This window comes from Mytilus galloprovincialis, chromosome 10 (genome assembly GCF_965363235.1).
Source record: "Mytilus galloprovincialis chromosome 10, xbMytGall1.hap1.1, whole genome shotgun sequence".
Lineage (NCBI taxonomy): Eukaryota > Metazoa > Mollusca > Bivalvia > Mytilida > Mytilidae > Mytilus > Mytilus galloprovincialis.
Window position 1 is genome coordinate 12016526 of NC_134847.1, and position 15809 is coordinate 12032334.

General features: G+C 31.0%; 1 protein-coding gene across 4 annotated transcripts in view; it reads left to right on the top strand.

Annotated features, from left to right (window-relative positions):
* The window catches only part of LOC143049851 (transmembrane protein 135-like), a 110223-nt gene that overhangs the window by 67357 nt on the left and 27057 nt on the right, over positions 1–15809 (top strand). The gene's annotated exons all lie outside the window — the stretch shown is intronic.

The following is a 15809-nucleotide window of genomic DNA, read 5'->3' on the forward strand; positions in this document are numbered from 1 at the left end:
TTAAAAATTTAATTCCTCCTTTGGAAAAAATCTCCAGAGACGGAATAAAATCATATTAAATCAGCAGCAGAGAAATGACAAGTTGCAATGTATTTGTAATGTGTATGTGCAGTTTATGTGTTATCACATAAGCAACACGGCGGGTGCCACATGTGGAGCAGGATCTGCTTACCCTTCCGGAGCACCTGAGATCACCCCTAGTTTTTTGGTGGGGTTCAGGTTGTTTATTCTTTAGTTTTCTATGTTGTGTCGTGTGTGCTGTTGTTTGTTTGTCCTTTTCATTTTTAGCCATGTCGTTGTCAGTTTGTTTTAGATTTATGAGTTTGACTGTCCCTTTGGTATCTTTCGTCCCTCTTTTAAAACAGTGCAGACACCTTCTTCCTATTTATCATATAATTTGAATTAGGAATAGGGTATGAAATTGAAAATGGAAATGGGGAATGAGTCTAAGAGACAACAACCCGATCAAAGGGCAGAAAAGCTGAAGGCCTCAAATGGGTCTGCAACAGAGGGAGAAAACCCTGTACCTGGAGGCGGGTTCAGCTGGCCCCAGTATTGGTCTAAACAAAATGTGTACTAGTTCAATGAAAATGGACATCACACCAAACTCCAAAACATATAAATGAACTGAAATTAAAAAAACATACATGACTTAAACAAGTTGAGGACAGCTCAACTCCTGACTTGACAGGCACAAAAGTGTGGCGGGGTTATACATGTAGTGTGAGATCTCAACCCAACCCCCCTTTACTTCTATCCAATGTAGAATAAACAAGCTTGGTCAGGTTGTTGTCTCAGATGGAGTATTTAATTCTTATTTACAAAAACTAAACCAATGAGACTTGGTATTCCATGTACTGCATCTTAAATTACATATTTTAATCTCATTAATATTGGAAATAAAACATGAAAATATATAGCTATTAGTATATTTATTGGTACATTTTACAATATTAACTTTCAAATCTGATGTACTTAGAGATTTTTCTAGGTACAAACTGTATAAAGTGTATAACATGATATCATTGATAAAATGATCAAAGGATGAAACTTACAAGAAACGTATGATCAAACGGAAATTTTCATTAGAACAAACAAACAGATTTCTTAACTTTTATAGTTTTAAATGAAACTTAGGTAAAATCTGTTAATGTTAAAGATTGACTGTGTAAAAATTAGTATTACTGTTTGAAATGCAAAATTTTATTTGCAAGTAGAGGAGTAATATAAGATATTCCAGGAAAGAGTTGATATATAATGCTGCAGTCGAGATAATGATGGAATAATCACACTTAATTTCACTCATTTAATTTCATCTGTATTTTGTGTAAGAATTTTGGAGGATTTTTTTTTATTATTTTGCAGTTATAAAGTTTGTGGGCAAAGGGAATTAACTTAGTTTAATATTCTTATCGACATAAACCAGCAGTTCTTGATAAAAAAAATTATGAGACATTTATCTTTTTTTTTATTACTTTTTTTCAATATGAGTAATGTAATGCAATTTTTTTGTAATGGAAAAATTGAGTTAAAAAAGAGATGGCTGATTTTTGTTGAAACTGTAGTCAAGTGAATAAATGAGATTTACAGTATAAGTTAATTGGCTTCCTGAATCTTCGCACTGTGCTTTGAAAAATAGATCATATACTATTACTTATATTACTGGCTATCGGTGCGGCAGATATAGAATAGGATCTCGGTGTGTTCCTAATTGGTATTAAAAGCAATTATGTTGGCTGCAATGACCACAGCTTATTTTTGTCTACCTTTCCTATTGTCGGATTTTGCAATCAAGTCAATAGCCGATTTTAGTGACAGATCTAAGGACTTATGAAAGACGGTGTAATAATTTCCAGTAAACAGTATAATATATACTAAAATTTGAAGAATCTTTGCTATAAATTATATATTTTCCAATAAAAGAGGATGCTGAGCTATAACCCTATCTAAGACCCTCCTGATCCTGCCACTGGATTTGAATCTGTGTTACCAATAATGCATCTGTTTAATCTGGGGGTGTGGGTGGATATTGGACAACATTTAATTTTATGAGTCGGCAAAACAATTTTAACACACACTTTTCCATATAGAAATATAATTATCGTTTTAATAACTGTTTACAGTGACTTATTAAAAGACAGTCACTCACTGAAGAACAGTGGTTTATTGTGTAACAAATGCAACATGGCTCTTATATTATGTCCATTTGACTGTGTGACCATTAATGCATATTATTAATATTTAATGATATTTTGTCATAATTTGAGGAATTCGAATCACAAATACATTGAGGATGCCAAAATGGCCTGTAGGAAAAGTGTCATTTTATAATAACTACCATTCAATAAACATGTAGATAAATGTCAAGTAACACATTGTACTAATCGGGGACTATAATGATATATTGTTTTTAAAATAATCTATATCTCATTGTTTTAACAGCTGAGATATGTTAATTCAGTTATGATACATATATGATGCATAGTGGATTTTAGGGGTCAAGAGTTTAATACTGTAAATACAGAAATTATTGTGTTCATTTATTATTGCAATTTTGTCATTTTGAACTAAAATGTGATATTAAATTTTTGCGATATTGAGACATTTTGTTCTAATCATTTGAAAAATTTCAAAATGTGAGTTAAAATTATTGCGAATATTAACCCTGTCTCATTTTTTCTCAATAAAAAAAAAATCACAATAATTTCTATATTTGTAATTAATGTTCGTTGGATACCGATTTGCTGGTCAACTTGTGAAACCATGAATTTGAATGTTAAAAAAAACCCACAATATTTTATTAAGTTTTATATGCCAACTTTGGCCAAACCCTGAAATTAAATATCCACGAAAATGGAAATTTTTCTCAATCCACGAAAATTGGTATCCGTGAAAAATATGATGAATCCTCATGTATATGACTTTGTATTTGATCATCAAGGTGACATCTTTATATTTCTAACTTGATTAAATATTTATTCATGCTTTAATTAAGTTTCTGTTGTGTCAGCAGTGTTTTTCTCTTTGTTTCAAAGTTAAATTTTCAATTGGATGAAGATTGATTCATGGTTTGATTAAAGCATTTTTAGCCTGAAAGAACAATTTTCACTACCCCCTTCAATTTTGTTAGTGTTTTGTATGATTTGTTAATTACTTAAGCTGTTACTCTAGGCTCAGGCTTCTTGGTGCAAAACAAAAATGTCCATTTGTGTATGGTGCTTAATTTTTCGCAAAGAAAGTTTTATTTATATTAAAAAAATTATAACTGGTATGATTGGCAGTCATGAATGAGACACTTATACGCCTCCATGCAAAGACCAAAGAACAAAGTTGTTAACATCTACATTAACATCTACATTGTTTGGCCTTCAACAATGAGAAAATCTCACTATCATAATTATCTTTGTTATAAAAAAGTAAAGAAGATGTGGTATGGTTGCCAATGAACCAACACTCTATCAGCTTTAACAATGAGAAAACCATGTTGTGTATGATCATTTATAGTTTTGTTCCTTACAAAATTTTCATTATGATCTGGTTTGTTTATTTTAAAGTTAGTTCTTTTTCAGTAGAATTTTATTTATTGACTTTCAAAACGATTTTGTATGTATAAAAAATAATGCATGTATATATATTTTAATCCAGTTGTATTTGTTAAGATTTTGACTTGAAGTGTTGGTACTTTGTAAACAATGTCATCGTATATAATTCCTGTGTTGTTCTGTTATGTGGTAAATATCCTCCTTGGCAGGAGAACACCATAGCAGGGTTGTTAGAAAAATAAATTGTCATACCTATTGTAAAGTTATAAATAATTGAGTATTATTTGTTTAATGCCCAGTGGCAAATATTTCGCCTGCATTCAGGTCAAGAAACAAGATACATTGTGGACTCAGAGGTTTAAGAAAATTCAGGAAATGGAACTTTATAGTGGATCTGATAGATGTCAACTTTTGTCTTCTTTTGGCCACCTCCTAACAGTCTTTCATGTCCAGAGAACAGTACACTCTTACAGGGCACAGGGCTGATGTAGTATCTGAACAAATTGGATTTTATTTTCTGAATTGTTGAAAAATTTAGTCTTTTAAGAATCTCTTGTTAATGTTCCTCTATGCTGAAAAGGATATTTCATAATGAGATGGACCATGACTAATTTTCAATTTTTAATCAATTTGACTGGTGGGTAATGGGATCAAATTATGATACACTGTTCGTTTCATTGGTACTTGTAATACTACATTTGATCTGCTTACCCTTCCGGAGCACCTGAGATCACCCCTAGTTTTTTGGTGGGGTTCGTGTTGTTTATTCTTTAGTTTTCTATGTTGTGTCATGTGTGATATTGTTTGTTTGTCTTTTTTCATTTTTAGCCATGGCGTTGTCAGTTTGTTTTAGATTTATAAGTTTGACTGTCCCTTTGGTATCTTTCGTCCCTCTTTTTTGACTGTCACATACTTTAGATTTCTTTTCATTTTAATTGTTTTACATTTGTCATTTCTGGCCTTTTATAGCGTGCTATATAGTATGAATATGTGTAAGATAATTATTCAGAAGTGCAGCTGACTATGCAGTATGGGCTTTGCTCATTGTTGATGGTTGAGGTGACCTATAGTTGTTAACTACTACATCATTTGATCTCTTATGAAAAGTTGTCTCATTGGCAACCTGGAAACAGCTAGCATCCTCTTATTTTCTTAGATGCATTGCTCACATGCACGTTGTGCACTCTCTTAATTGTTGCTTTGTTTTATTTAGATGAGAAAAAAACGTGTAAGATTCAATACGTGTACCTGGAATTAGAACAAATTTTGACAATGGACAAGTAAGCTATTATGTATACCGTGTGTGAATCATCGCTGAACAACTTCTTTCATCTTGCTTTTAACATGAGACATTTGAAGGGATAGCTGATTGAATAAATCCTAACCTGACTAGAAAACTAAATCAATACTTTTATAGTCATTTCAAATTCTGATATTCAGTTTGGATTTGAAGTTTAAAGGAATTTCAAGTGAATTTTTATTTTTGTTTTGACATTTTAATAAAATCTTGCATTAAATTTTCTTTGAAGTTTGATATGAGATGAAAGACGCATAAGCCGTTTCTGATAAGACCTTAACGATGCAATGAGCCTTTGGTATTCTGCTGTTCCTACGATGTATTTATACGTTCAATTTTCCGTTGGAAGGCTGCACGTTCCACGACTTGTCTGTCAATATATTTAAAACCAAATAGGTTTTGATAGAAAAAACAGGTTCAAAAGTCAAACTCAGTCTAAATATTGTAAGCAATCGTAACATCAAGCAGGGTAACGTGTTGCAGTATTCTGTCATTTGAAGAACCGATGAACACTCAAATGGACTAAAGTCAAGTGTAGTGTTTATTTTGTTTGTTTGAATTAGAATTAATTAACCCCAAGATATGGTGGGAAGTTTCCCTTGAACATCACAAGGTCAATAGATCAGAGTTGTTCTGTTTTCATTTCAATAATGGATGCTACTTGATCTGGATTCTCAATTTATTTGAGTCCAATTAAAGTATGCTTCAGATATAAGGTAGCACTTGTGCATTTTCATACAGACATTTTGCTGCTTTTGATTTTGTTCCTAATGCCCTTCTTATCTCTTATAGGCATTTTTTATTGATATAAGTGGCTTTCAGAGGACATCAGCACTCAATGCTTTTCTTCATTGATTGAAGTGGCTTTGAGAACACCAAATGTCATTCAAACAAAAAACAAACTTTCCACTTCAGATTCATTTTATAGAAAAAAATTAGTAGAATTGAAAAAAAAGAGAATTTTTGTTTACAGGTAATTTTCGAATTCAAATGATTTTGATTTCCGTTTAGATTGATTTCAAAAAAAAGTTTATTGCTAATTCTCACTGAAATTTGAACCTATAATAAAGGGATCCATTTGTTTGAGTTATTTCCCTTTATTGAGGGCCATTTATTTTCTATCTAATGATTTTGACTTGATGATATGTGTCTTACTTCACCTTTTACAGTTCATCAAAAATTCTAACCAACTTGAAATGGCCCTCATATATATCAATAAAGGGAAATAACTCAAACAAATGGATCCCTTTATTATAGGTTATATCAATTCTAACTAATCAACTCAGGGGCAGATTCTGCCATTTTAAAAAGGGATAAAATGGGAGTTCCAGCTATATGTCCCCATTCAAATCCATTGATCATCCAAAAAAAAGGGGGGGGGGGGGGGTTCCAACCCCTGGAACCCTCCCCCTGGATCTGCCACTGCAATCTGTCTGAAAAATAAGTTACTGCCTTAATTGTATCAATATTCATCCTGACAAATTCAGTATTCATGTACTGAAGAGCATATATATAGCCAATAGTTTTATATTTGAATCTAATTTCTATAAGAATGCATTTGATATGCTAGAGCTTCTCATATTTATAAATTTTCCAGTAATATGAACACACAAGAACGATTATTTTCAATTGAGATTTAATTTTTTGAGGTTTTGAACATGCAATTTAATAAAACTTGTAGTAATCTGTTAAATAATTAAGTATTTTATTGGTGAGATTAAATATCATGTTATTTGATGCATGTTATTATTTTTCATTTTGGTTGCAGCTTTTTGTGTTTGTTCTGATTTGAGACTTCGTTCAGATGATACATATTCTTTCATGTTGGTACACAGAAGGCAGTCTGCATATGCATAATGGATGATATCAAAATTATAACAAGATGTGTTTATTTCTTCTTGTAAAATGATTAAACAAGCCAAAATTTCTGTCCTTTCAGTTTGGTCTAGATCAGCATTGGATGTTTATGACAGGCTTCAACTGAGGTGGGGTCAAATTAGCTACGGAAACATTGCACTAAAATATGGTCCTCATGATATTTTTTATTATTTGCAGACTCTGCAAATTGTGAAAAAATATCATAAGGACCATATTGTAAAAAGCTACAGTTTGAGCCCCTCATGTCTCAAAATCTATGCACCATAATTTACTAAAAAGAAGTCCATAAGCAATTTTAGGAACAGTGTAGTACAAAGGCAGTACACCATGGTTGTCAAATTGACTATAGTCAACCACAGTTGATAAGAGCATGGTCAACCATAGTCAGATGTTGACCCTGGTTGCAAAAGTGTAAAACCATAGTTGACCATGGTCACCAAAGTGTAAAATCATAGTTGACCATGGTCACCAAAGTGTAAAACCATAGTTGACCATGGTTTTCAGCACATCCAGCCATGATTTGACCATGGGTTATCAATGGTTAGCGATGGTAACATGGTCAACCATGGTTGCATTTTGACAGGGGAACCCTTTATTGCTCTCCTTCATCTAATAGTTGTAATTAAACCTTCTGATGCAATAAAAGCTCACTTTTAATTTGAGACAAAACGTAATCTCCTTATACTATGTAATAGAAAAGATGAAATTAATGTATAAATATGGACAAACAAACAAGATAAATGCACAATTACCAATCATGAATAGAAAGTGTGATATTTAGACATAATTTTATCCGCTTGGATATCTGACTTAATAGCAATATTACCCTTATAATCTCTTTAAGCATTGATACTTAGTCTTTGCAATGAAGCAATGAAATAAAAAAAATATGAGTTAATGAAAACAGGAATACATGTATATTTAACCAACATACTTCTTACTTATTTAGTGATCAACATTTTTTGGTGTACTGAAGGGGGAGGGGAAGACTATTGATGTTTTTTCAGTCATCTTAATTGATATAGAAAATTAGATGCTGTGGTATTTGAGCTTTTCAACATTATCTTTTTACATTTTGTGAAATTGAAAAAGTGAGATCTGAATATCCTGTTCACTTGTCCTTGTACTATAGGAAGATGATTTGAATTTCTTTCCCATGATAGATTGTGGCCGTATATTTTATATTCTTTGTGACACATTGTCCGGATTAGTGTCCCAGTTGTTATTCAGCATGTCAGCTTCTGACTAATACAACTGACAAAGTACACCATAATTCTGGGACAAGGCACATGGCTTTAAACTCCATTCTTAATGAAAATAAATTGATTTTGTATGTGGTGGATATCGGCCAGATTGATACGTTATTTCCACGGGAGAGTAAGAATGCACTGGTAGTCAGATAAATCGTTGATTAAAGGATCAATTGGTCGTCATTTACGTAGTGACAAATTGCCGTGATTTTATCTGCGAAAACAGATCTGAAAGGAAAAAAGGATAAGCAAGCAAGAGGAGAGGGTTTAGCGTTATCTCAAAAATTGATTTGACACGGAAATCGTTGGTGAAAAGTAAAATTAAATTGTTTTCTCACTAAGTTATTAGACTGAGAAAGAACTATGACAGATTTATTAGAATTTATAGGTAAACAAATTGTTTAATATGATAAATCCTCCAAAAAAGTTAATTATAAATGACAGAGAAGAAATATTGTCTGAGAATTTGTGAAATTTATGTTAACTGAAATAAATCTGTTTTCGTTTTATTAAATTGCTTTTAATTACAGTGTCCAGGCGTCCAGTTGTAAGTTTTTGCGGAAATTAAGTTGGCAACAGTTATTTTACAGACATCAGCAATTGTCTCTCTCTGTTTCTAATACCCCCCTTTTTTCCAGCAATAAAAAAACAAACAAAATAAAACAAAAAAGTACTGGTAGGCTCCAGGCAATATTAGGTTACTTAAAATGCTTATTTTTTTTTACTGGGGGACAGCTAAACAAAACAGCAGTTTTATAATTCATACTGAAAAAAAAGCAATTATATTGTTGCACATGTTACAATTTTTTTATTACATGCATTACTGTTGTTCCATGTTGATGATATGAATTTTCCAGTTACAATAATCATTATCATAACATTTTTTGTTTGAATTAATTATGTATAGAATATCTAAGGAACTTTAGTTTCATGTTACCTTTAGCTTAGATATTCATGCTAATTTTTCAGAAATTGAATAATGATTTTTTTTCTAAGGAATATTGGATTTTCAACCTCAAATTTTTTTATTTTTTATTTTTAACATAAATAGTAATTTAATAAGAAAAAAAAAGAGGGTTTATCCTTTGAAATGATAACATACTGTGGATTTTTTTTTTTTTTTTTTTTTATTTTTTGTGAAAAAAAATTAATCCTAATTATTTTATTTTTGTGGATTTTCCAAAATTTGCATACTTTGAACTATAGAAAATCTGTGCTAATTCACTGAACATTAGGATTTGTGGTCGACTTATACCAAATAAAATAATGAATAATAATAAAATCTCCAGTATCTATTCTCTGCAGCTCATTGTTACAGTAATTGACAATAAATAAAACCTGCACAAATAACATTTTATTGCTCATTTTAGAAATCTTCTAAAAGCAGGTTTAATTTTAAACTGCATGTATTTAATTATTGGGAAAAATGATGATTTACCAGCCGATAAAAGTATTACGATTGTATCATTAGAATCTATAGGAATGTAAAATGTCGTTAAAATATCCTCGTAATTAGTTTTAATGGATTTCATAAGCCGATAACGATGCTCACATGAACTCATCAATGATGTATAATCAGTTGTTATTTTTTTTATAAACTAATAAAAATTTTAAATAAGAATGAGAAAATTGTTTTTGATTTTTGAAATAAGTAAGTATTGGGTATCGTAATAAATGCAGAATCTCTGCACAATTTTGGTTAATCTTCATCTGATATGTTTGAAGTTTAATTTTATGGTTGCAGTTTAAGTTTTAAAGGGTATATGTATATATAGACAATAGTATTTTACTTTTTTTTAACCAAGTTTTCAAAGGGAAAACCAAGTTATTTATTTGGTGAAGCAGGCCAGGTAAATAGGTGGAGGCAGGCAATAGCTATATTAAAAGCAGCTTTCAAACAAATCTTTTTTTTTTTTTAATTTTTTTTTTTTAATTTAAATCTTTTTATACTATTAATGATTTTCATTTTTTCCTTTCAGGAGTTATGGTTCTTGTTAGATTGAAATTAGCCTTTACTTTCCTACCAAATCCACCCGTTATGTATATTATTAGGATTTTATATTTCTTTCATTAAAAGGGTTGTGACTTTAGAGGTTGACATTGTTCAAAGGAGAAGGTCTATTGATATCAGGGTTGTTATCTTCAAAGAGTAAGGCAATTGAAGACTGAATCCAGAAATTTCTTTTTCTTTTTCTTTTTTTCCTTTCTTTTTATATCTCTGTATTCAGAGAGTGTGTCAGGGCACAGAGGAGAAAAAAAAGACTGAATGAAAATAAGATATTTTTGTACAACTTGTTTTATGAATTTTATTGAACTACACTGTACACCACTTAGTTTCTCTGCATAATAATATACATGTACAAGTTTAATTTTTTTGTGCCAAGCTGAGGATTTGACTGATAAACAAATAAATAATAAATGAATAAATTAGTTTGAATCTGAGACTGTCAGTTACAGACATTACTGCATTACAAAAAATATACCAGGAATGCATATTTTTCAAAAAGATTTATAGTATTGGACTTCAAGTTTATAAGTAAGGGGGAATAACTCTAATAATTTAAATTTTTTATTGGCAGATGTTCAGCCATAAATCATCTAAAGAATTTACCTTGTCACGAATCTAAGGTAAAAATTAATTACCGACTACACCTTAATACTAAGGTGAAAACAATACGATAGAACCATAATAATCCAAACATTTTTAATTTGGACCTGACGTTAGGTAAACCTATTACAAGTATCAATTAAATACCAAAAACAAATTTTATATCCTCATAGCTTGTGGTAGCTTAGAGTGGGGGCTATTTTATCCAATTAATCAGTTTTTAATGATATTTCTGTGTATTTTGACAGGAGGACGGAATATTATGTCAACAAAGTAAGACAGAAAATTGAAGAGAATTCTTCGGAATATTGGGGTTTTTGTTTCGGTTGTCCTGTTGTTACGTGCCTAATAACGAGACGAAATCTGGTTAGTTTAATTTGAATCTCGTTCTTCTTAAAGTAATGAAAATGAAATTAGAATTTGTCATAATTTTAATAAACCTGTGCAAACATTGGGAGATCCTGAAATTTTTGCATTGTCATTTAATAGACTTCGCCGACTTGCCTATGGAGGAATTTGTAAATTGAATTTCTCCACATATTGTTTAAAGAGGTGGTTCATTTTAAATATGAAATAGATGTGTGGCTTGGAAGCTTTCTTATGGATCTGAAACTTGATATTTTTCCCTCCCTCTGTAACCAAAACTAACAAACAAAAGGAATAAAATAGGGGGTAGTAGGTTAATTGAGATAGGAATGCAATGATGCAAACTTGCGCACAGTAAATAGGTTACCAAGATTTCATATAAAACTGCCCAAAAAGTGCACTACTCTTCAAAGTTTCTTTTTGGTATCTCTAATATATACATTTTCTTTCTCCGGGCACCCTGGCTTCTTACACCAATAACAACTGGCCTCTACGAAATAGACCAAAAGTGGGGTTAAAACACCAACAATTAATCAATTTAAAGACAAAATTAAAAATAGCATTTGATCAATTATTATGTAGATGAGGTGTCCTGTTATGTACTTTTTTGCAGCAAGTGACATAAAATTGAGAATGGAAATGGGGAATGTGTCAAAGAGACAACAACCCGACCATAGAAAAAACAACAGCAGAAGGTCACCGACAGGTCTTCAATGTAGCGAGAAATTCCTGCACCCAGATGCGTCCTTCAGCTGGCCCCTAAACAAATATATACTTGTTCAGTGATAATGAACGCCATACTAATTTCCAAATTGTACACAAGAAACTAAAATTAAAATAATACAAGACTAACAAAGGCCAGAGGCTCCTGACTTGGGACAGGTTCAAAATGCAGCGGGGTTAAACATGTTTATGAGATCTTCCCCCTTCCCCCTAAACCTCTAGCCAATGTAGAAAAGTAAGACATGTTTACATAATTTTCATTGATTTTGTAGGTTACAAGGGAAACGACAAATTTAAATGTTTAATACAGTACAAAGTTTTTATAGGCTATAATGTAAACAAACATTTTTGAAAAACATGCACAAAATCAAATATCGATGAAAATAAGTTTTTTCCTCTATTTTATTCTTTGGTCGGCCACAGGTTGTTGTCTTTTTGACACATTCCCCATTTTCATTCTCAATTTGATTATTATTTAAGAGTGAAATGATAAAAGTGAAGATTAAAATGTACTTGCAAAAATTCACAAAAAAAATGTTAATAATGCCCCTCCCCCTTTCTAACCATCAGTAAATATTTTGGCAACCAGTTACATTATTCATATCTATTACCAGCCTGTCTCAATTAATAATTTTTTTGGAATACTCTTGTGGTCAGCGCATGCATAAAAAATAACATGCAGGCAAAATGACCACCAAATAATTTTCGTTTAAGCAAGAAATACAGTCATGTGACAGCACTATGTAGAAACAATAATAGAACTATCTTTAAAAAAGATATCCGACGTATTTAAATTTGAGTATATGTTTAAAACTATCATTTCGATAACCTTCAGAAGCACAAAGATACTATTTAAATAATGTTTTCTCTGTTTGTGTTCAGTATTCTCGGTCCTCGTATCTTTCTGTTTACATTCACCAAAACCCCGCGGAAATCTCACATGCGTAGGTGCGCTCTAAAAGTCATATACGTTCGTACAACAAAGTTTACATTAAAAATTATGAAATTGTCCCGAATAAACAGCTGTCATGGATGCAAAGAGCTATTGGAGAAACAATTATTTTAATAAAAATATAAATCTTTGTAAGATCTAGTTCAAATATTTATATTTTTTCACTTGCTTTCCATCACGATATAATTAACGAGACGTTTTTTCAAACACAACCAAATCACCCACCATGACAGCATTTTGTCCAATCACAGAAAGGATTTTAAGGATTTTCGAGCATGCATATTCTGTTGCCATAGTTAAGCATCCTTAAGTTCAAAGGTCACAAACCAAAACTATACCGACTACGTTGGAAAAATGTTTGTTAGAAAAAAAGTATGGTAGCCTATAACATTGTCTAGAAATTGATGAATGAAAAAATGAATCTCGACATGTCTATATGTAAAAAGTATGTTTTTACATTGTATGATCAATTAAAGAATAGTTAATGTCTTATTTTGAAATAGTATACATGTTTTAAAATCCTAAATGATTAATTGTAAATCTTTTTAACTTAACCTTCCTTCAAGTTGTAATTATTTTGATAGACATTTACATGATTTTAATGGTTGTACAAGACATTTATTTATAGACGGGAGGACAAATACATCAGAGAGGAGGGGCAATGTGACATGCATAACTAACTTGAGGGGATATCTACACCATGAGTATGGGTATCATAAATGTAGATGTATGGGTGGAAGATTGTATGGGTTGGGAATAATCAAATTCAACCAACAAGGGGTTGATCTTGATGATTGAATGATAAATGGCTTCCAGGTGCAAATATTACTTGTTAATGGATGATACAAATTTATGTGAAATATTCAAATTCAAATGTTTATTGACATATAAGCTTTAGACAGTAATTAAGCTTGTGACAAGAACAACATAATATTAATAGAACAGTTCATAAAAGAATTGCTATAGCTTTATGATCCCTTCAGACTCCCTTTATTCCTTAAATGACTATAACCACTAAATATAGTGAATTTCTAATCATCCCAAAAAGGGATTTTTAAAGTTAGATTTTAAAAAGTTTAGAGATTCTCAATTTTTTTTTAACAACCAAAAAATAAACAATTAGTGCTTATATAACATTTGAAACAAGGCATAAACTTAAAAGGACACTCAAGTCTGCATAAGAGGCTGCTAATATCTGAGGGTGGTGAATTTCCAAAAGCCGTTGTTCTGAATACATACATCTGTGTATTATCAATGACTGCATTGATTAATTGTCTGTTATACATCACACGAACATAAACATTTCAACTTTTGTTTTAAAATCGGAAGGAAAATGTGTCATGGTTTAAAAGCTTTGCAGTGTCTTACATAAACCAGATGAAACAGGCTAGACATGCAGGGGTGCTCTCTAGGGGCATGATTTATTTAACAAAAAACAAAAGTTTGGTGTCTATAGAGTCAGGTTTGTTTCAAATAATTTTGATAGCATGGAAGAGATTTTCACAAAAGGGGGCACCTCCATTCCTAGAAGTCCAGATATCTATCTTTTATAAACAGCTAGAAGGGTTGGCTCTCTTAATAAGGTCAGTTTTCTCTGGTACTGAGGATTTTCTTTATGTATATTGGTTTCTGAAAATAGGACGATGTGGCCAATGAGACAACTCTCGATCACAGACCAAATGACAAACAACTATCGGTTACTGTACGGTCTTCATCAATAATATAAAACCCAAACCCCAGCTATACACATTAGAATAATTTAATTTTGGATGTAACACGTCTTCTGATTGGCTGACGTTATTTTGTTATGAGCCCATAGACATAATTTAGTCATGTGACCGTGACGTCATCAACGTTTTTTCATGGTTTTCTACGGTTTAAAATGGAATTTAGAATTAAATTATAAGAAATGACTGTAATATTTTTTCTGTTTATTCGAAATAACATAAAAAATGTGGTGCACACTGTAAATAACCCGCTACGCGCGTTATTCAGTGTGCACCACATTTTTTATGTTATTTCTTCATAGACAGAAAAAATATTACAGTCATTTCTTAAATAATTATCAAGTAGAATTGCAAATATTTTGACAGAAATTAAATTGAACTATTGATAGTCCAATACAGGAATTTCTAATTCCAGAGGGAAAGATTTCCTGTCTAGGATGATGACCCTTCTGAGCCACATTAAAAGCTGTTTGACCATTGGTTCATTTTGTTGGCACTTAAAGCCATTATTAGATTATTTCCTTGCTAATAAAAAAAGAACAGCAATTGTTTATTAAATCTGGGTCTATTAATTGATCCATGATATAAATATTTATATGCTGGAATCACTATTTTTTTTTTAATTGGCTGCTATAAAAAATTCATGGAGCATTTATTCATTAAAACTTGCATTATGATTTCTCTAAGGTATTGAAAAAACTACAAAAACTTCCTACTTAAATCTCGTCTGAGGATTGGCATTTGAATTAAAATAGGGAATTCTGGAGAAAAATCAGGCTAGTCAATAATGTATTGTGTGGTAATTAAAGTTACCAGAATGTTGTTGTTTCTTGAATGAAAATAACAATTCAGGTTTGATATTGACATTTTTCATTATATGCACTTTAAAAAAAGTCCAGTTTTAATTATTTACATTTCATTTATTTAAAATTGACCTGCTTAATAATGTCCTGAACAATGTATTACTGTAAATTTAAAAATTATTGCGTGCATTTAATATTGTGATTTGGTCAAATTAGACTAAAATGCAATTCTAATTTTTATGATATTCAGAAAAATCCTGCTTGATTCATATAAAAAAAAATTAAAATGTGAGTTTTAATTATTGCGATTATAATCCTGTCGCATTTTTCGCAATAATTTCTGAATTTATAGTAGTTAAGTTTTAATTATTATATTGACCTGCTAAATAATTTCCTGAACAATAGGATAATTGATTTATAGCAAAAACAAAAAATAAATTTTTAATAGGAACTGTTATTTAAAAAAATTATTCAAACTAAAAGGTTGAAAAGAATAAAAGCACCATATGTGGTTTGATTGATTGATTGATTGGTCTTAAAACCACTTTCAACACTATTGTGCTATTTTGTGGTGTTAAGTTTTTGTTGGTGGAGGAAGCTGAAGTGCCTTAGAGTCTTATTTAAAAATTCTCATTTTCAATTATATAGATGTGTGTTTCTATG